This window comes from Trematomus bernacchii, unplaced genomic scaffold (assembly GCF_902827165.1).
Source record: "Trematomus bernacchii unplaced genomic scaffold, fTreBer1.1, whole genome shotgun sequence".
NCBI classification, from domain to species: Eukaryota; Metazoa; Chordata; class Actinopteri; order Perciformes; family Nototheniidae; genus Trematomus; species Trematomus bernacchii.
This window is the reverse complement of record NW_022988050.1, coordinates 1086312-1110420: the sequence shown is the minus strand read 5'-3', so window position 1 is coordinate 1110420 and position 24109 is coordinate 1086312. Positions and strand designations below refer to the sequence as shown.

General features: G+C 40.5%; 1 pseudogene; it reads left to right on the top strand.

Moving 5' to 3' along the window:
- Positions 1-24109, top strand: part of LOC117473388 — a 38767-nt pseudogene that overhangs the window by 1456 nt on the left and 13202 nt on the right.

Sequence of the window (24109 nt, the reverse complement as noted above, 5' to 3'; positions counted from 1 at the left end):
CAAGATGGACATATTTGACCGTGATTTAATTGTAATACACGTTTCAAAATGATGCCGAAGTAACAACATACTGATACCGGTTAGTAAAAACCATGAATTAATGCTTTGTCAAGTCTGCAGACAGACGGCAGGCGAAAAACCTTTTAAAATTCGTGTTTTTCTAGATGGAGATTGGCTAAGCTAACGCAGTATATGCCCCGACCGTCCACACTCACAACAACGGCCTATACAGACATAAATAAAGCAGCGACTGTATTCACCATGACACAGGCAGTCTGTGGTGTGTACTTGTTTAACTTTTGTCGAGTTTCTGAACATATATAAGGAGCTGTGAGCTCTGAGTGCTCACAGCTAACGGCTGTGTTGTGTTGCTGGATTTCTCATTGAAGATGACGTCACGGCTCCGCCTACACTGCGTTACTATAGTAACTACCCCAGTTCCTAAACTGTAATGGAAGCGCAGCATGGAGTGAGTCGGCCCTGTTAAGGCCCAACGCGGCCAAGCCGTACCGAGCCGTACCGAGTGTGGCCGAGGCCGACCGTGTAGTGGAAATGCGCCATAACTTTGTTTCCCCCGGCCCCTTATCGGAGAACACCCAGCTAGTAACCTAGCAACCAAGCTTCAGCTAGCGGCAGTCAGAAACTCAGGTATCTTCGAATCTACTTACAAATAAATATGGGGAAGTGTAAGTTCAACCGTATTTGGTTGGAAAACATCGAATTTAGTGCTTGGTTGAAACCAGTGGAGGGGAACGTGTTTGAAGCCCGCCGCACCCGCAACAACACCGCGGGACCTCCGGGCGACGTTTGGGTCTACGTCAACCCTAAAAGTGGAGGTGCTGTGGACGCTAAATACCGTAGTTAAACACCTATCATACAACAGCAACGATGAAAGATTGTAAGGCAGCAGAGCTCTGAATATAGCTCTTGTCACTCTCTCACACACACGCACACACACACACACACACACAAGCGCAAAGACAGTGAGGACAATGACCAATATATTTCAGAAAATATGCAACACATTGATCATGACATACTAACGGACATGCAAGCGAATGCAACTGACAAAGAGAAGGTATACTGGAAGAAGAAATTGTGTACACAGAATAAAGAGGGATTGTGGGAAACTACAGAAGGTATTACCAAAAAGCTTATTTAGATATGCAGCTATATTGAGCCATGGGTTGGACCACGGCTCAACAGTGGGAATGGTGGACATAATACAAAAGATATTCACAGTCTATGGCTTTACAAACTACTACTAAAAAATTGTTTAGCATGTTCTGTGTGTGCACAGTATAACCCTCAGGGACAGTTTAGACCAAAGAGAGGTCAAATACCTGAGCCCCAGTATCCGTTCAGCACATTTGCATGGACTTTATTGAACTAAATAAATGTGAAGGAATGAAATATTGTCTAACAATCACTGTACCGGTAAACTCTGTACTGTACTCAAAATGGATTGACGTTTTTCCAACTAGAAATCCAGATACATTGACAGTTGCTAAAGCACTGACAAATCACATAATCCCACGTTTTGGAATTCCAGAAAAGATCTATAGCGATAATGGCACACACTTTGTGAATAAAGTCATTCAGGATTTGACAGCCCTATTTGGAATACAGTTAAAACGACATTGTTCTTATCATCCACAGTCAGCAGGATTGATAGAAAGAAATAATGGTACAGTAAAAGCTAAACTAAAGAAAATGATGGCCGAGACAGGGAAAACATGGATGAGATGCTTAGCACCAGTGATGCTAAGCATGCACATCCTACCTAGTGCTAGAGGGCTGTCACCTTTTGAAATGTTATACGCAAGACCATATTATCTGCCTGAGTAAAAAACATTTATAAGAGAGGACAAAAGTATGAGTGAAAACACAGCAAAATATATGGCAAAAATGTTAAGAAGAAAAGAGATCACAAATGTTGTTGTCCCCTCTACACAGGAAGTACCTGACTCCACACAGACAGTGAACCCAGGAGAGTGGGAGTTCACCAGAGCGATGAAGAGGAAGACCTGGCACTCGGCCAAGTGGGAGGGTCCCTACCAAGTACTCCTGTCTACACCTACTGCAGTTAGAGTGGCGGAGAGACCATCCTGGATACACCTGACTGTGAAGCTGTTTAAAGGTCCCATGTCATGGCCATTTCTACTGATCATAATTCCATTGTTGAGGTCTACTAAAATAGATGTATATTGTGCAATTTTCCAATCTCACATTGGTTTCTCATACAGCATCTCTGTAAAGTATGTGTATTCACCGGTATTCACTCTCTGTCCTAAACGGCTTGTTGGAGCTCCTGCCCCCCCTCCCTGTGAGCTCAGTGTGCTCTGATTGGTCGCGAGGCTGAGAGGCTCGTTGCTGCTCGCAGCTGCTGCTCGCTGCTGCAAGGGGCAGACAGGCTTCCGTGTCGGCGATACAGGAGAACAAGCGAAACTCATCCTGAGCACACACAAACACTCACAGCCGGAGTAAAAACAATAAGTGTAGCTTGATATTGAGTAAGAAAAAGGTTTATAACGCTGTGAGCATGGGTCTGCGGAGAGCATTTCGATCCCAACGTAGTAGCCCGAAAAACGTTTACCCATTTAAACAGTCGTGGTAGATACCTTGTTTGTTTTAAACATCATAAATACACAGACAACAATGAATACTTACAGGTTGTGTACCCGAATCTCCCGCTGGTCCAAACAAAGTAGGAACAGCATCGTTCTTCAGTGCTGTACATATCCGGCATGAATCGCTGAAAGGTTTGGGAAGCTTTGTTTTGTGAAAGGCTGGCAGAGGGTGCGGCCATAGCTCTGGGCGTGGCTACTGGGTATCCCTACGTAGCGATACCCAGGAAGAAAACATTGGAAAATGAGAAATCTCCAACGAGGCGTTTGTGTGTGTTACAGTTTTACTCGCTACAGGGTGTACTTTAAGGGTTTGTGACTCTGCAGACCGTTTACATGCAGAAAAACCTTCATAACACACAAGGGGACGGGTAATAACCAGAAAAGCATGACATGGGACCTTTAAACCTAAAGACAGAAACTCGCCTCTACTGTGGTGAAGTCTGGCTCCCAGGAGGTGATTCCAATAGGGGCGCTTGTCTCAAACCAGTGAAGAAACCAACAGAACCCAGTAGAATTTAAAGAGTGGACGTTAGCAGGGAAACACTAACGGGTCTGAGTGATAGAAACTGACGATGTATCAAAGAGAAAGAATTAGGCCATGACATCCATTCAGATTACATTAAAACATGTGCCTACCTCAGCCGTTTGGGTACTTTTGTATATTAATTTTTTATCTTTATAATCATTTGTATTTTCCAAGTTCTATGTTATACGAAGTATACACAGGAGGGATATGTTGGAGAAAATACAAGTTGTCTCCTCTTTATGGGTTGTTTTAATGCACTGATACTGTGTACGACCTTGCAGCTGCATCTTCTAATCATAGGAGGAGGCAGGGCATTTCAGGTTGTTGATATTTATGAGAAGACACATACTTGTTGTCTCCTAAATATCTCATTTCTATGAGGCGTGAAGGAAGTACGTGACTCTTTCCAGAAGACGTCGCAGATGTCCCCGACACCTTTCCGACACCTTTCTGACACCTGCGGATGATATTAGCGCCACCTCGATTTACGACTTTGTTGTTATCTCCGTGTTTTGGACTATATAAGCCTGATGCTTTTTCCTGCTCCGTTGAGCAACATACCCCATGTGTGTGAGTTAACCCATATCCTTTGTATGTGACTTAACTCTGCTCCTTCTTGCAAGAATACATTAGTACCTGATTATTGATTCTCAACCTGGTGTCGAGTCATATTTTCCTAACAAAAACCTACCCACAGAGAATAATGTCCAGACAAACATAAGTAGTTCTAATTTAGAAGGAAAGTTTAAAAGAGCATGTTTCCACATTACATTCTTATGTAATTGGTCAATTTATGAATGTCTTGATGTTTTTGCTGTAGATGGGGTGTTACCTGAGAATAACTGCAGTTATCAGGAAGTTTTGAACCACCTGCAGCTGACCAAAACCAATGACTCGCCCCGTTAAAAACTATAAGCGCCCCACACGGGTTTCTCTGGAAGTGCTGCTCTATGCCATTCTGGATGTGGTAAGTGAAAGCTTTCATGTTTTCCCGAACTGTGAAAAGATATTCTGACGAAAAAGCTCTTTGAACAATCTTCAGGGTATTTAAGGAGGAAATGCAGTACAAGCTAATTGGTTCCTTTAGTTGTTTTGTTCTCCAAGTTTGAATGGAGATACTACTTGTATATACTGTTGGGGAAATATTTTCCAAGGCCCATAACTTTGACCCAGTTTATCAGTCCATACAGTCCTGACTGAGCACACGCACCTGTAACCTTGGCTGCTGTGCTCTCAGTGTTTTGTCTCCCTGTTTCTGCCTGTTGGCGTCAGCTGATAGAGGTGTTATGATTCTATCTTGTTATGCACAATGCTGATTATTCTCTCTGAACTAGCTAAGATCGTGGCCCGTGCAACCCAGTATCACGGCAAGACGTGAACATGTGACGATCTACCATGCTGGGAGACGTGAATATGTCACGGTTTCGTCCCTTCAAACGTGACAGTTACACGGTATTGTTAACATGGCCCAACCAGTGGAGAAATACCCGGAAGTGCCAAGCAAATGGTCTACCGCGCCTATTGGTCGGTTTTTATTGTCAAAATGAGATGTTTTTAATTTATTTTTTAATCGTCACACTTGATTTCGCCGATTTTCTTGTTGCCCTAGCTGGTCGACACCTCTTTTAGCAGAAACAAAGGCTACATTAATGTATTAAATCGATGTTAATCCATGTTTGTGGATCATAGACTGGTGTGGATGTGGAATTAACGGACGTGACGTTGTGCGATTGCGTTGCCAGGCAACGCAATTTACAAACTCTTCAACTACAACCCTAATTATATTTTAAAACATTTTAGAAGGCCTCACGAAATACTTTAATGTAAATTCAAATGTAAATGTGAAGGGATGTGTGTAATGTGGTGATTGACATTATTCACCCACGGATCTATGGGTTGGGGTTATTGTTCCGCACGGACATTTTAGTTAACCGGACTTACTGTTGATGTGAAATCCGAAAACATTTTTTTAAATAAAATAATACTTTATTCCGAGTTTGCTTACTTTTCTGTTTGGAGGTCATCACATAACGGCATTGTAATACACGGTTCGGCTGCATTAAATATGACATATCTGCCGTAGTTCTGTATTTATAGAGCCCTGATGAGAAGACTTCTGGACAAACAGGAAGCACTGCCGCCAAAACTGAAAACGTGACGTGGATCATAAATATATCAGCAATTAAACAACATCTTACATTTCTTTTCACACAATACGTCTCCTTGCAGTATCAATACTAATTCGGCTGACTTTTATATTTGATCCAATTGGTAGATAGGCTGTATTTACACCATAACGGTGCACAGCTGATAGAAAGTCACATCTAGTGGTTGAAGCACGTTATTGAATTGTATTATTTTATTATTTTTCACAAAAATGAAACCATCAATAGCAGAAACAGTATTAACTGTAAAACACCCAAAAAAAAAGATCATTAGTGGTTTTGTTTTATATATATTTTAAGGATAATAATAGCAATGTAACACTGTCTATGACACTTACTGTATAACACTGATTTGAAAAACATACAGAAAAAACTAATTCACTGCCCTTAATAAAGTATTTAAATATACATTTCAGGTGTGCTGTTTTGTTTAGATCATTGACATCTGGAGCTCTTTTAATGTCCTTTTTGATTATTGTTACACCAGGTCTTGTCAAAACCTTTATTCCATATTCAATATCCATTACTAAACAAAACAGCAATTCTACTCCACTACAATTCAGAGGTTAACCTGGTATTTTTACTCCACTACATTTATTTTAGTTACTTTGCAGATTCTGATTAATGATGTGAAATATAAACAACCCTTAAATCAGGCTTTAGTTACACCTGAGTAAAATTCAGGGAAAGGTGATTGTCAAGTGCCAACAATCAGGAGAGATATTTGATAGTTGCTGCTTGAGAAGACTAAACATTTATCTGCAGATCCCTATAAAGTATATTCATTACTCGTTATTCTCTACTAATAGTTAATTAAAGACTGTATATAATGGCTATTTTGCATATCCCTTTCAAGATTTCAAGATTTTCTAAGGTTCATTGACATATCATATACACAACTAATTCAATAACGTGCTTTAACCACTAGGCGGTGCACACAAGGTACACACAGCCATAATAACTTTGTATTATTAATGTAGGACACTTGTGTATGTATAACATCTGAAGATGTGTAGTTTTATTCATGTTTTCACATAATTGTACAGGATATTGCTATATTATTTCACATGTTTTACTTATAATATCTGATTTGTAAAACATCACAGACAGAAAGGTATATCCGTCATTTAACAGTAAGCTATTGAAATTCTGAATCCATAGATGTGTCTCCCATCACCCAAATCCCCTGACTATTCTCTCAACTCAGTATTTACATTCTTATATTCAAAGAAAATCAGTAATATCTTTAAAAACGTCCTTTTATATCAGCTGTGCACCGTTATGGTGTATAACGTTTTTTTTTTTTTCGGATTTCACATCAACAGTAAGTCCGGTTAACTAAAATGTCCGTGCAGAACAATACCCCCAACCCATAGATCCGTGGGTGAATAATGTCAATCACCACATTACACACATCCCTTCACATTTACATTTTAATTTACATTAAAGTATTTCGTGAGGCCTTCTAAAATGTTTTAAAATATAATTAGGGTTTAGTTGAAGAGTTTGTAAATTGCGTTGCCTGGCAACGCAATCGCACAACGTCACGTCCGTTAATTCCACATCCACACCAGTCTATGATCCATACACATGGATTAACATCGATTTAATACATTAATATAGCCTTTGTTTCTGCTAAAAGAGGTGTCGACCAGCTAGGGCAACAAGAAAATCGGCGAAATCAAGTGTGACGATTCAAAAATAAATGAAAAACATCTCTTTTTGACAATAAAAACCGACCAATAGGCGCGGTAGACCATTTGCTTGGCACTTCCGGGTATTTCTCCACTGGTTGGGCCATGTTAACAATACCGTGTAACTGTCACGTTTGAAGGGACGAAACCGTGACATATTCACGTCTCCCAGCATGGTAGATCGTCACATGTTCACGTCTTGCCGTGATACCGGGTTGGGCCCGTGACATGTCTTGTGAATTCTCCGGCCGAAGCTCCAAATAAACCGTCAGTGTTTGCCATCAAAGCTCCAGCTCTCCTCGTGTCTCTCCGAGTCCTGTCTCCAATTGCTTCAGAAGTTTCCCCCACATATACGTGTGTCTATAATAAACTAATTAACATTACAAATATGGCAGTTTGACATAATTGATTAACATTTAGCTGGAACATAAGGAAAAAGTAATCATATTAGCTTTCGTAATATTTACCTTTAATTGAGCCTAAGTCACCAAATGTAATGTAAACAAGTGTGTATTACTATGCCGTACCAGGGGACAACTTCTGCAGGTTGTCATGTATTACGAATAATATAATTTATTATTTTCAACTTTCACCGGGTTACCTCTTTAAACTCACTTTAGCCCTAATCAGACCTAACATATACTCGTTATTTATTTGTTCACAGGTTGAGAAAGACCAGAAACGCATCCCTTATGTTTGGACTGTCATGGTGAGTGCTGTGATGAATCCTGAAGGAACTTTTGTGTGGAAATGTTTTTCCATTTAAACGATATATTATATTTATTATGTTACCGTGGATCATGTTTCTCTTTTCCTCTGTAGAGGTGGCACAATGAATACATATCCTGGGATCCAAATCAGTTTTGTGGAATTGATAATGTTTCTCATCCTGCTGAAGTGTTGTGGATACCATATATCACTATTGAGGAAATGTAAGTGTAACTGCACACACGCACGCACGCACGCACGCACGCACGCACGCACGCACGCACGCACGCACGCACGCACGCACACACACACACACACACACACACACACACACAGGTACACAGGTACACAGGTACACAGGTACACAGGTACACAGGTACACAGGTACACAGGTACACAGGTACAATTTCCACACTTTTGTCCAGTGGACCCGAACACCCTGTATGTAATGTAAATGTGTAGGGGGGGTGTACAGTGGGTGGTCATTGAAAATGTGTTCTGATATATGTTCCTCACAGATAATGAGCCATGGCCATTGAGTGTGACCTTGAAAAAATAATTGATGATATTATTTTTCTTTAGATAAATAATGAAAACGGGTCCCACAGACCCGAACACCATACAAGGGTTAACCACAGAGGGCTGAGTGTTGAAATGGTTTGCAGTTCCTGGAAGCCTTGCTGCATTAGTGAGTTTCTATCATTAGACTAACCAGTCAAAAAAAAGACAATTTGGTCAATCAATTGCCCGTCCCTCTTCCAGTAGAAATAATATCTCTACGACTACAATAACACAAAAAGGACAGGGATGCTCATTTACTTTGCTCACCTCTCCCAGTCAGGATGTTTACCGGTTTCCTCTTTCTGCTCCTCCTCACAGGTAAGAACAATTCTATATGTTGCATGCAGGTGGGACGTTTCTGTTGCCACTCCAATATAATTGAGGGGAATGAAGGTTTGTTTTGTGATACAGAATTTTAAAAAAGAAAGTACAAGCAACATCTATTAACAACAAAAAACTATCTTCCAACTCTTTCATAATTTCCCGGCGTAGTATGTGGATTATTCAGAGTAGCAGGTATGTCCCTGCAAGAGAAGTTGCTTTAGTTAAAAAACTACCATTTGTGTGCATGAACATAATATTAAATGTAGAGCTCTATTCTCTTTTTCCTAACAGTTACACAACAATTTAACCGGCTTCATTTGAATCACTTTTCTAGCTGTATACTTTTTTCTGTCAGGTGGAAGTACCAAAAATAACTCAAAGGACGACAATAACAAGCGTATGTAAAGGGGAAAAAACGACACAGTAATTACGTGTTCTTCTATTTATTATATATATAGAAGTCTTGAAAAGTAATACACTTGTCTGTTTACCGCATTGTATAATTCAAAGCAGTCTTTTGTGTAGTAATTAAAGATATGTTAATGGTGTGAACAGCAAACAGAACAATATTATAAAGAAACTAAACTTGGTGTCTTGAGAATGCATGATGTCTGACGTAACCATTATGCTGTTCCTGGAAAGAGGAGTGGATTTAGATTTTTTGAATTACCATTTACAGTGAAGTGAGCTCCACAAATCCCATGTACCTTCTTTGTAGGGTAAAACATTTAGGAAATGGTTATCTCAAAATCAGTTAAACCAAATGATATCTGCAGATGCACTTCAAAATGTTTTGTGGGAAAGCAGTTTGTGTGTGTGCATGGACAAAATACTGATTGTAGAGCGGTATACACTTTTCTGTCAGGTGGAAGTTCCTGGAATACCACAGAGATACTAGAGCTTCAGGATGATCTCACATCAAATCACAGCTTTGAAGCAAGTATGTAATGTATTTAAGTAATTAAATATATAAAGCATTAGTCTTATTAATAGATTTTAAATATCCCTGAGAAAATGTGTTGAGTAATTAGATTTACTGATCCTCGATATTTATATCTGTCAAAAGATGAAAATGAAAAGATTGTGTTACTGTTATTAAAAGCTAAAAACACAATGTCAGTGTTTTGGAGTGCGGACCCAAAAGCAGTACAAACAGGGAGGCAGGTGTGGGGATACAAACAGAAGGCAAGCTTTTATTAAAGGGGACCTATCATGCAAAATGCACTTTTGTACGTCTTTTATACATGAATATGTGTCCCCGGTGTTCCAGGAAACTCACCAAGTGTCAGAAAACACAACCCTCTCTATTTTCCCCCATACCCAAATCTCTAAAAAAGGGGCTGCAACGGATCTGATAAAAACTGATCCAGATTTGAACACTGTCCTGACGTCAGGACGGTGGCGCTACGGCTATTGGGGCAACTCCACCAATCAGGAGGAGACCGCCACGGCCATTGCCGTTCGAAAGCGCTGGAGACGCTGTAGTACATATGCCAGGCCAGTAGATGGTGCTGTTCTCACAGAATCTGCCCTTGCAAAAACAGAGCTAGAAATTGTCAAATTGAGCAAAATGAGGCATGGCTAAAATGCATGATCTGTTTGGTATTTTGAAAAAAAAAAAGTATAAATATGCCTTATATAGGTATGGTCCTACACTATATTATTCAAATATAGCATGATAGGTCCACTTTAATTAAAAGCTAGTAAAGCATCAAAAAGGGCAGGAGCAGGTGAGGAGGAACAAAAGGAAAAGTAACAAACAAAACGAGAACAAACCGGGAACACTCAGGAGACACAGGAGGCTAGACCAGGGAAATCCAGAAAACGACAACAAACTGACAAGGGCAAGCAAGACTAAATACACAAGGGAAATCACAAGACAAGACACAGCTGGAGAGGGGAGGAGAAACACAGGGCCAGCAGGTGAACACTATGGGTGTTTCTCAATGTCGAGTCAGGTCCATCAGAGGCTAGGCAAGAATCCTTCCTGGCATTCGGAGAACGAAGAATGGAACGGGCTAGCAAGTGTGCAGGTGTGCTTCATATGAGAGGCCCCGCCTTACACTTTCCGCCAAAGATTTGGGAAATTGGTCCGTGCGCAAAGCATTGTGGGGATTTTAAGACCAGCCTCGAAAATGTCCCGCAACGAAGGATTCAGTCCTCGGTAGAATTCCAAGCATCCTGGACATTGGAACAGTCCTTCGGCGGGACTCGATGACGTAGCATCCTTGAAATAGTGGCTCTGGAGGAGCCTTCCTCGACATTGAGAAACACCCAATGAGACAGGGAAAACACAGAGACAGGAAGCAAATGCAGACATGAGACAGGGGGTGAACACCTTTCAAAGTAAAACAGGAAACTGACAGACTGTGATTATTAAAAAATAACAGAAAATAAACAGATCATGACACACAGCACTTTAACCTGCTGCATTTGAATCACTTTAAGAGCTGTATACTTTGCTTCTGTCAGGTGGAGAAACATTCAATAACTCAGAACAACAAGAGCTTAATGGCCAACTCTCCGATAAGGATAAGGGCAATAATGACAGTAAAAGTAAGTACACAGTAATCATGTGTTATTCTACTTTATTCATGTAAGTCTTTAAAAAAATGATTACACTTGTCTGTTGTCAGCACTGGATAAGTTTAACGCAGTTTTTGTCTTAAGGTAATAAAACTGATAGATAAGTGTGTAAATGTATAAAATAATTAATCTTATTTATAAATTCTAATGATGACCTTTCAGTGACCTACAGATATGTCAATAAGACAAGACTTATTTGCAAGAGTCACATGTTTTTGCGAACATGTGAACAGAAGTAAAAGTACGTTTGGATAGTGGCTGGCATTAAGATCACATTATACCGGATTTGATAAAGCCGTAAGTAGAGTACTTAACCCCCTGTGGAGTCCAACACTGGTGATGATGAGATGAGGAAGATGCTGAAGCTCTGCATGTGATATAGAGTGGTTTTCTGATGAGCTCAACTTTGGCACCAGCTATGTTGACTAAACATATTTAGGGTGTAGTAAAAAGGCTAAATTGACAGACAGCAACTACATGACTGGCTGATGGAGATCATGGTAACATTTGGATGGTTTAACTGAAAGAGGTACCTTTCTGACAGAGGTATTGTCTTGTTATCATCCCAATAGAACCCAGGGATTCTGCTGTTACCTGCCGTAATCGTAATCTTTTGAACTACCTGAACCTGACCCAAAATAAGGAGTTGTACTCAATGGTTCGACCTGGAGACCCCCGCAATCATACAGAAGTATTACTTTTTATATCAGTCCGAGGCATTCTAGATGTGGTAAGTTTTTTAATTAAGCTTTGTTTTATTGATAATATTCGATCCCGTCAAGTAGGGTACGTTTTTTCTTTTTTATGGAAATTAAGGCCATGTGCCCAGGAACACGTTTTTTTTTGCTGTGGATGCAACTCTTATCTCAATAAATAAACAAAATAAAATACAATATGATCAAACCCTGTAAACACACGGTAAAAAATAAAGAGAAAAAAGCAATTGGTATCAGTGACATCAAACTAAAATGTAGGGTAAGCTAATACAAAAGGAACAAAATAACACCTCAACATACTGTACATTTCTACATAGCACGCTAATCATTTTGTACTGACACAAAAGTGGTTCTGGTACCAACTGCCTCAAGGAAAAAGCCATGTGCTTGCGCTTTAATAGCTTACACCACTTATTGCCATCCATACTGATGGAAGCATATAACACCTAAAATAATGTAACAAATTCACTCAGAAGATTATGGGAAAGACTTCTGGTTTTAAAAGTATACTTCCCCTGCTAAGAAATCTGAGTAGTACAAATACACTTGCATACACGGCTGAACTCTGTTGCTTCTGATTGGCTCTCATCTATACTTGGTGCCCTCAAATTTCCTGTATATGCCAAACTGCATAATATTATGTTAGAGTGCCCTGTGGCCTACTCCAGAGGTCTAAAGGCTAACAACATCAAATACTGTGAAGCACAAGTGTTTTGTAACCTTTGACTCACAGGACTTAATGCAGCTTTGTAGTCTCATCAGGTTTATACAGCACTAACTACATTTGGTTTACATATGTGCATGTCCTTCTACCTAACTTGTTTGGCAAGTCTCACCTGATCACCACTTGAATTTATTTTATATCCAAACTGTCAGAGTGAAATGTTAATTGTGCTGCCCATTTTCACACATTTCTTTGCTTACAGAGAGAGATTGACCAGACTTTGGTTTCGAACATACTGATTTATATGGTGAGTTTGCTTTGAGAAAGACAGCAGTCACATCATCATCATTGGTGAAAGTTATTTTCATTTAACTGCATCTTTTCAGTTTTTATTTCTCTTTCTCCCCCTTCTACCTTCCTTTCTTCCGGATCCCCTTCCTTCTTTGTTTTTCTCTGTAGAGTTGGAGAGATCCTGACATACATTGGGATCCAGATGAATTTTGTGGAATTAGAAATGTAATTGTTCCTGCTCATTTGTTGTGGAAACCAGATGTAATGATTGAAGAGATGTAAGTTTGAATGTTTGTGCTTACTCACAAATACACACACTCACAACAGAAACTGATGATAGAGCGTGTTACTGTTAGGAAGGACACAAACTAAATCAAGTCAATTTATTTATACAGCCCAAAAACAAGAATTTGGCTCAAAGTCATAGTATATCCTATAATGCTGGTGGGTTTGTCTCTTTACTGTATATTTTAGAAAGGCTCATTGTACTTAAACAAAATGACTCAGGGTGCATCTGAGATTAGAGGGGGTGCAGGGGTAAAGTGCTATTTCTATAAGTGGGGAGTGGACCTGACACCCTCTAGGGGGGTCCGGGGGCATGCTCCCCCGGGAAGATTTTTCTTTAAATATTGAAGTTATATGCATCAATCTGGTGCACTTTGAGAGCAAAATGAAGAGATCTATGGATACATCTCTCAACACCCATATGAAACAGAACTGTAAACAGATTTACTTTTTCTTTATGGATATTTTACACATTTTATTTTAAACTCTATTCTTGTTTTACTGTCATATAGTATTTCATTTTTAGTGAGTTACTCAGATGAGTACCAGGAGACAGCGTTTGGTACTCTGGTACAATTGTGGTGGTGGAGGCATCTGAGTTAGATGTATTTGAACCGAAATATCTACAGGCATAGCAGAAGATGGCATCTTTTATACAGGAAATTCAAGCCAATCTCTGTTTTTAAAGCATGAGCTGCAAAATGAGCGCCTTACCCCACTGTACAGGGGAGTTGGGAACTTGTTTAAATATACCTGGGCAGGCTCTGTTTTGCCGAGGTCCTCTGGCACTTGCGGGCCGCCGAGGGGTGGCGGTGTTTGGGGCAACGAAGACGGCTGCACGAGTCAACAGCAGACTCAGATTCGCAAAATCGCAAAATAACCCTTTTCTTTTGTGATCAACATTTTTTATTAAAGCAAAAGACACTGTGTAGCGGAGGTTGATGTAACGTTATTTTAATATGCTCGTGAAATGCAACAACTTTTCGGTTTCACCGGTAGGATTTCTACGCTCTTGGTGATGCTGACTCATATGACTCAAAGGACTCGTATGATCCGGATCTCTTCAATGACTGACTCAGAAGACTCCGAGTCCGTAAAAGGATCCGGATTTGCCATCTCTATTAACATGGCCCAACCAGTAGAGAAATACCCGGAAATGCCAAGCAAATGCTCTACCATGACGGTCGGTTGTTATTGTCAATATTAATATAATAATGATTTATTTTTTAATAGTCACACTCGATTTCGCCGATTTTCTTGTTGCCCCAGCTGGTCGACACCTCTTTTAGCAGAAACAAAGGCTACATTAATGTATTAAATTGATGTTAATCCATGTGTGTGGTATTAACGGACGTGAAGTTGTGGGATTGCGTTGCCAGGCAACAGTTTGGGTTCATGTTGAATTACAAACTCTTCAACTAGAACCGTAGTTATATTTAAAAACATTTTAGAATGCCTCACGAAATACTTTAATGTAAATTTAAATGTAAATGTGAAGGAATGTGTGTATAACTAAATACATTCGTCATAAACAATAGAGAGGCAAAGTCCCTCCCTTTCCGGGGGACCTCCATGGGACCTTATTTCGGAAAAATTATGTATTGAAGTCAATGGGGAGAGAAAGATTATCTTTCGATCCCGTTTGAATTGTGCCACGAATTACACATATGATGTTTGTCAATTTAAAAGATAATTTTGCAAGTCAAAAAAATTAAAATGTGTTCTAAAACTGTGAAGTAACACATTTTTTTGTGTGAAACGCTCAATGAACTACATCTCTGGTCTCGCACACGTCACCAACACCAAGATGGCCGTCACGTTGGCACATTTCACCTCTTTCTTTCAGAATGAGGCAAAAAGTATTAAAAGCTTTACATACACAAAAGGGGAGTTAGTCGGTTCCGTAAGAGCCAGCATGCGGGACCGGCTTTACAAGGTTTCGGTGAGTAACACGAGTGTAATGTGTAACGTTAATGACATCACTTACGCGACTCTGGGATTTGTAGTCTTTCTAGTTGCGTATTTTTCATAGTCTTATATTTCAACAGTTTTACGACAAACTGTGACTTTTTTGACATGGAAATTATTTTTTAAGATTGACAAACATCATATGTGTAATTCGTGGCACAATTCAAACGGGATCGAAAGATAATCTTTCTCTCTCCATTGACTTCAATACAGAATTTTTCCGAAATAAGGTCCCATGGGGCGGAAGTAGAAGGGCGGGACTTCGCCTCTCTATACCGGAAACAGACGTAGGCAATAGTGATGTGTCGGTCGCGAACGAGCCGATTCTTTTGAACGGCTCTCTGGTACGAACGAGGGGAACCGAGTCCTACTTGGTGAGAGCCGTTCTTGTTATCGTTCAATCGTTGGTCCGCACGGTCCGCACTCACTGCCTGCCAAAATCCACTCGCCTTTTCAAAAGCTTGATTTTGTTCCCCAAACGTATTCTGTGAAGACCCGCCACTACTCTGATTGGTAGGTTTCAGCACGAGGAGTGAGATGGGGTGGGTCTTAACGGAATACGCGCGAGAGAGAAATCATAACAAGTGGTACAGGACAGGGAGACGACGTGTTTTTCGGATGGAAAATGAGCCAAACGCGAAAACGCAGCAGCATTTGGATGCACTTCAACCAAAACCCAGGCAGTGATAAAGCGCACCATTTGTAAAGGCAAAAATATCCTTTAAAGCAGGGTCAACAAATAATCTCCATCGCCACTTAAAAACACAGTATCTAATATTAAGAGTTGCATGAATTTCATTCAAGGCAAGGCAACTTTATTTACTTAACACATACAGAGGGTAAATTCAAAGTACATTCACTGACATGAATGACATGGATATGGCGCCACCTTGTGTCATGTTTACAATGCCGATTATTGACATTAGGTCTGGCAATCATTATCCTGGTGATTATTTTGCAGATAAACCTAGTAACCTTAAAAAAACGGCTCTTTTGAACGGCTCTTTTGAACGGCTCTTTGAAAGGAACGGAGCCATAAGATCCGGCTCCCTTCAAAGAGCCATAATTCCCATCACTAGTAGGCAAGATCCTCAGCTCGGTGATTGGATGGTTTAGCCGCAATGCACGTTGGGATATGGTGTTTATGCGATGTGAAATCCGAAAACATAAAAAAAAAATAATAATAATACTTTATTCCGAGTGTGCTTGCTTTTCTCTTTGAAAGTCATCACATAACGGCATTGTAATACACGGTTCGGCTGCATTAAATATGACATATATGCCGTAGTTCGCTATTTATAGAGCCCTGATGAGAAGACTTCTGGACAAACAGGAAGCACTGCCGCCAAAACTGAAAACGTGACGTGGATCATAAATATATCAGCAATTAAACAACATCTTACATTTCTTTTCACACAATACGTCTCCTTGCAGTATCAACACTAATTCGGCTGACTTTTATATTTGATCCAATTGGTAGATAGGCTGTATTTACGCCATAACGGTGCACAGCTGATAGAAAGGGACACCTACTGGTTAAAGCACGTTATTGAATTTTATTATTTTTATTATTAGATATTAGATAGATATATATATAACTACGGTTCTAGTTGAAGAGTTGGTAAATTAACATGAACCCAAACTGTTGCCTGGCAACGCAATCGCACAACGTCACGTCCGTTAATTCCACACACATGGATTAACATCGATTCAATACATTATAGAGATGGGCGAGTCCTGATTCATCCGGATCATTAACCCGGATCCTAGAAATGAGCTGGTCGTGACGAGTCTCCCCTCTCCATTAACCCGAGTCCTTGAGTCCCACACTTGGTGTGACGTACAAATTAAAACTATAAATTGCGTCACTCGCTACTCTCTTTATAACATGTAAAATCACATTACAACGTACCCCAGTCCATCTGCCTAGCCTTTAGCAAGTATGGATAGCTGCCAGAAGTTATCGTTTGGCTCAGGGGAGGGGACGCGGATCATTGAAACTTCCTGCAGACTCGTGGGGACTCAGAGGAGCCGACGGCTCCTAACCGTAATAGCATAGCAGATCCAGAGATCCATACTCGTCATGTGCACGAGCATAGCCCCTCCTCCAGCACCCGGCTCCCGCGCTATATTATGCACGAGTCAACAGCAGACTCGCAGACTCGCAGATTCGCAGATTCGCAAATCCTGACATAGCAGAGCAGACTCGTGCGGACTCGGAGCCGTAACCATATAGCAGCAGATCCAGAGATCCAGCAGACTCGTCGTCATGCACGAGTCAACAGCAGACTCAGATTCGCAAATCCTGACTCACTGTGCAACACACAGCAGAGCAGAATCGTGCAGACTCGGAGCCGTATATAGCAGCAGATCCAGAGATCCAGCAGACTCGTCCTCATGCACGAGTCAACAGCAGACTCAGATTCGCAAATCCTGACTCACTGTTCTGCAACACACAGCGGATCAGACTCGTGCGGACTCGGAGCCGTATATAGCAGCAGATCCAGAGATCCAGCAGACTCGTCCTCATGCACGAGTCAACAGCAGACTCAGATTTGCCAAATCGCAAAATAACCCTTTTTTTTGTGATCAACATTTTTTATTAAAGCAAAATACACTGTGTAGCGGAGGTTAATATAACGTCAGTTTAATAGATAGATAGATAGATAGATAGATAGATAGATAGATAGATAGATAGATAGATAGTACTTTATTGATCCCAAATTGGGAAATTGTTGTTGTTACAGCAGCATAAAAGGCATTTTACAATAAAACAAAACTACAAAATATACAAGAATAGAAAGAAAAATAAAATAAAATATAAAATATACATGTCGAAATAGAAAATATACATGCAGATATTACATATATATATAAACAAATATATATATATATATTCAAAATATATGGAATAATAATATGCTTGTGAAATGCAACAACTTTTCGGTTTCACCGATAGGATTTCTACGGTCTTGGTGATGCTGACTCATATGACTCAAATGACTCGTATGATCCGGATCTCTTCAATGACTGACTCAGAAGACCCTGAGTCCGTAAAAGGATCCGTATTTGCCATCTCTAATACATTAATGTAGCCTTTGTTTCTGCTAAAAGAGTTGTCGACCAGCTGGGGCAACAAGAAAATCGGCGAAATCGAGTGTGACTATTAAAAAATAAATCATTATTATATTAATATTGACAATAACAACCGACCGTCATGGTAGAGCATTTGCTTGGCATTTCCGGGTATTTCTCTACTGGTTGGGCCATGTTAACAATACCGTGTAACTGTCACGTTTGAAGGGACGAAATCGTGACATCTTCACGTCTCTCAGCATGGTAAATCGTCACATGTTCACGTCTTGCCGTGATACCGGGTTGTACTTAATACACCCCATTAGGGTTTAATTAATATGTACATGGAATCATTAATACAATATTTACTGGTTACATAAACAAGGGAGAGACAAAGGTTCAAGGGTCAAGGTTCAAGGTTAGTTTATTTGTAGATCACATTTTAAGATCACAATTCAAAGTGCTTCACATAGGCATTCAATACATACAGATGGAGCGTCTTATTTTGGACAGTTTAAAACGCGAGGGTCGTGATTGGTTCGTGCACGTTCCGTGATGGCCGGCCGGCCCCCAGTCTGACTTGATACCGCCCCTGTGATAAATACATTTAATTATTGTGAAGCCAGCTGCAATGGATCATTGATCCACCAGGGGGTGCAGTGGAGTTCCACACTGGAGTCATGTGTGGAGTCTTCGACTAACTGGATGTACAGTATGTCTGGTACTAATGTATAGCGGATCTTTGTTAAGATCCATATGTCACGGATAGGATCATAGTCTGTGCTAAATAAAACATGTAATCATTTACAAAACATCACCATGTTGTTATTTAACAAAATAATGTTGTTTAGTCGAAAAAAACGAACGAGCCGGCTCTCCCGATTTTTAATCCTAATTTAATCATCATCATTGATGTTTATGTTCGCCGAATTGACATGAAATCACTGACAAATATGAATATTCTGTATTCAACTTCATTGAAACGATCAGGATGGGTGTTATTTTTCCCCACAATGACTTCCTTAAAGCTTTTCTCCTCCTTATCTCTTTCATGACTTTTTATTTAATGCTTTTGAATGTTTTGAAATTATGAATGTACAGTAAGGCATAGTAATCATAGATAACACGGCAGGGTCCGTTACAGTTTGTTTTCATCTGATTTCAAATATTTCAAATGTCTGAAGTTAATAAATACATTCTCAGTGTTCAAGTCAATAATAGTCATATAAGAAAAGTACTGATCTAATAACAGAGATTTTATAAGGACTTTTCAATGTTCGACATCGCCGAGAGACGGGAGTCGGAGGCGGGGTATCAAAAGTACAAGCTAAACTTTTATTTAGCATCTGAACAAACTTGTAAACAACTTCATGCCCGGGAAGCGAAGACCCGTCGGAAACAGCTGGTCTGGTTCACTAAAATGTCCGTGCGGAACAATACCCCAACCCATAGATCCGTGGGTGAATAATGTCAATCATCACAATGTACAGTATGTCTGGTACTAATGTATAGCGGATCTTTGTTAAGATCCATATGTCACGGATAGGATCATAGTCTGGATCATAGTCTGTGCTAAATAAGACATGTAATCATTTACAAAACATCACCATGTTGTTATGCGCATGTGCGAGATGTTATGCATGTGCGCATGTTATGCGCATGTGCGAGATGGTCCGCCATATTGCACAACTCCGTACGGCAACCCAACTAGGACACTTGACGTCTAGACCGTCTAGACGGCTGGCCAATATGCGAATATGCATTGCGCATGCGCGAGTCTTATGATCTTATTAGGTGAGTTAGGTGAGTTAATTATTAGTTGTTAGTTAATTAGGTGAGTTAGGATTAGGATATTAATGCCATACATTTTTGCATACATATGTATTCAGTATGATAGCTGTCTAACAGAAGTTAAATCCATTTCTCACTTATTCTGACAATGTACTTAACCCCAAATAAAAGAACCCAATTAAAATAGTTGTTAAATAATGGGTGAAGTCACGTTGTAATAACAATAACTCATCTCTCTCGGTTTTTTTTGTTTTCTTTGTGTGCTTTGCCAAAAGCCACTGTGTCAAATGTCCTAGTTGGGTTGCCGTACGGAGTTGTGCAATACGGCGGACCATCTCGCACATGCGCGGTACCGATCGGGCAGGCGAACGGATCGGGTAGTGACAGCTGTAATAGTTCGTTTAGAAATCCTAGAAACACTTTATGAACAGGGTTGGGAGGGTTACTTTGTAAATGTAATCAGTTACTGATTACTGAATACATGGCTCTGAAAGCATCCGAATAAAGTTACAGTTACGTGTTTTAAAAAAGTAACGTAATCAGATTACTTTTAGATTACTTTTGGATTACTTTCTTTATCCATCACAGATGAGAAAATAATAAAACAAATACAAAGAGGAAACAATTTGATATGTCTACCATTTATTTTAGGAGTATTAATATTTTTTCAGATAGGATCATACATTTACAAAACATCACCATGTTTTTATTTAACAAATTAATCTACAATAAATCCTAATCTTATATTATAAAACATCACCATGTTTTTATTTAACAAATTAATCTACAATAAATCCTAATCTTATATTATAAAACATCACCATGTTTTTATTTAACAAATTAATCTACAATAAATCCTAATCTTATATTATAAAACATCACCATGCTTTTATTTAACTAAATAATCTACAATAAATCCTAATCTTATGGTCCTATATTTAACAAACTATGCCTATCTGCGGCCTATCTACAGTATGCCTATCTGTGGTGGAAACCAGGGCGAGGTGTTTCTGGATCCGTTTTTCTTGGGCTCCTCAGTCTCTCGTTTACCCGGTTCCTAATTTTATGCCACTGGTCCGTGGTCAGGCCTGGGAACCGACGGGAGACACTGGACTCAAGTGTCTGCCTCACATTGAGGGGAAGAGGCATTTTCCCTTTGCTCCCACTCCAGTTGGTGATTTTGACCATGTTCTCATATGAGTCAAATGGCAACATGGCCATGAACATATCACCCGCGAATTTCTCAGGGCGATGCTGTCCACTTCAAAAGCAGTCCTCGAAGAACTTGTCCTCGCGAGCCGAGGAAACTGCCCTGAGGAGGGTGGGCGCATCAGGTGTGTGCGACGGTCGTGGTATTGCTTCCGACCGTAAGTGACCGCTTCCAGTGACCGCTGGAATTGGCACCTCTGGCTGCAGAGGCTGTGGGTCTGCGTCTCCCACAGGTAACTCAAACAGTCTTCGCCTGGATTGGACCTGTGTGTCCAGGTGCTGCTCCAGTTCCAACCTCATGGCAGCCCGCTCCGACTCTGCAGTGTGCTGTGCCAACGTCATGGCAACCCGCTCCGACTCTGCAGAGTGCTGTGCCAACGTCATTGCAACCCGCTCCGACTCTGCAGTCTGCTGTGCCAACCTCATGGCAGCCCGCTCCAACCTCATTGCAGCCCGCTCTTCAGTCAGCTCCAACACTTGTGCCTCCGTGGCGGTCAACCGGATTTTGAGTGCCCGGATCTCTGCATCAGGCAATCCGCCAGCCTCACATGAAACAGCCACCGGGAGCAGCGCAAGTGTGATGGCCTGATAGGAAACAGAAAAAAAATATGAATACCAGTGGTCACATGGAAATAAACAATATATTTTATAGCAGAGAGATGGTGTAAGCAGGGATTAAATTGGGCCGGGGCTGCACATAGGACGATGCTCTGACTTCATCACCCTCGCACATTTGTATTCCAAAAACGATATGTTAAAACTAATTAATACTTTCTATTTGTATTGTGTCATTTGGTGGCATCAATGTGTGCATTTGATACAGATAATGGAGCAGTTCCTTTAGGGCCTCATATACAGTATAGCCCTCAAGGTCTAATAATGAGACCCCCCGCCCCCAAATCAAATCCCAATTTAACCCCTGGGTGTAAGTATTAATGATTGACAATGAGGGCCAATAGTACGTACCGCTTTCTTTTTAACCAGTCTGACTTTGCTTGATTTTTTGATCGCAGGAGACGGCTTCACCTTTTTTGCAGTGTCCATCTGCGGGGCGGACTATAGGAATTAGGAATAAAGAATATAACACAATTAGACATAAGCACAAGTGAAATTAACAAATAATCACACATACAGTAGGTCTAAAGGGCAGAGTATAGGTTATTTACAATCGATTTATGTCAGCTCACCTGTGCAAGAAGTTTTCTTCTCCGGCTCTCGTAGAAGTTGTTGGAATCCATTATTAGTTCTTAGTTCTTAGTTCTCTCACAAATAAAGGATGTGCGTTCTTCTTCTTCTTCTTCACAAAAGACGTTGTGCCAAAAGCAAGTTATGCACTCTATTTATCTGTGAATCGTACATGGTGTTCGTGCACCTGGATTTCTATTGGTGCGTCTACAGCTACAGCCGCACCTACTTTTGTCGGCTACTAATTTGCGTAACCGGCTTCTGGAATCCACTATTGCCTATTACAGCCAGGATGCGCATCAACCGAGAGAAGTCCCAGGAGGTTCGTGTCATGCGGGCAAATGGAAAATCAACAAGAGAAATTCAAGAACATTTTGCAAGCCTTGGCATAGCAATTTCACAAAGCACTCTGCGAAATGACTTCCAGGCGAAACCACCCCGCCGCTCAGGTCCAAGAAAACTCAAACCGTAAGTAGCCTACCTTATTTAATAGTATAGCACGTATCGTAAACAGCTGACATGTGACAGTTCTGCATTTCCCTGATGGCTTTTGTATTTTTCTTTTACAGCAATATCGTGAATGCGATCGAGAATGCGACAAAGGCTGATGACGAACTCCCGGCTCATGTTGTAAAGCAGAAAAATCAGGCAGACTTTGGGGTTTCGCTAGGACTCAGCAGCATCCGCAAGGCCAGGAGAAAACTTGGCTGGAAATATGGCAGGACCCGTTTCACTCCAATGATCAGAGATCACAATAAAGAAGCAAGGCTGAGACAAGCCCTCCAGTGGATCGAGTCTGGGGAAACGTGGCATGATGTGCTTTTTACGGATGAATCCACAATAGCTCTGGAACACTTTGCAAGGCTCAGTTTCAACAGAAAGAACCATTCTGTTGCAAAGCCTCAACCGAAACATCCGATAAAGTTGCATGTCTGGGGAATGATTTCGCACCACGGTCCAGGCCCTTTGGTTATCTTTGAAGGAATCATGGACAGAATTTACTTCGAAAACAGTATCATCAAGGCAGCTGCAAGTCCATACATCAGGGGACATTTTGGGTCGAATCACCGCTTCTTCCAAGACAATGACCCGAAACACAGCGCGGCAGCAGCTGCAATTGCGGCTGAGGGAATAAACTGGGTGAAAACTCCACCCGAATCTCCGGATTTGAATCCCATCGAGTTGGTCTGGCACTTGATGAAAGACTTCATTCGGAAGGAGGCTAAACCAGGCTCGAAGCAGGAGCTGATGCAAGCGATACAGGATTTTTGGAGGACAAGACTGACCCAAGAGACCTGTAGTCGACTAATTGCAGGCCTCAATAAAGTTCTGCCATTGGTTGTGAAAAACAACGGTGGACATAGTGGAAAGTGAAATTGAGATTGTCAAATTTAATAAAAATACAAAATAATGTATCTGTGTACGTGTTTTACTATGTGATCTGCATGCACTTATCAAACATCTAATTAAAGAATGGTAGCTGTGATGCAGCGGGAGGAGCAAAAAACACACACTTCAAGTCAGATCATCACCCTTAGCTATTTCAATTACCTCTCAAACAACCTAAACTAGTTATAAATGTTTATTTGAAATAAAGTCTTTATGACTCAGAATATGAATAAAATGGGTCCGTTACAGTTTGTTTTCATCTGATTTCAAATAAACAAAGTCTTGGCTTTCAGAATATTAAACTTGTTTCGGCAAATTTAGATGATAAATACAACTATGAAG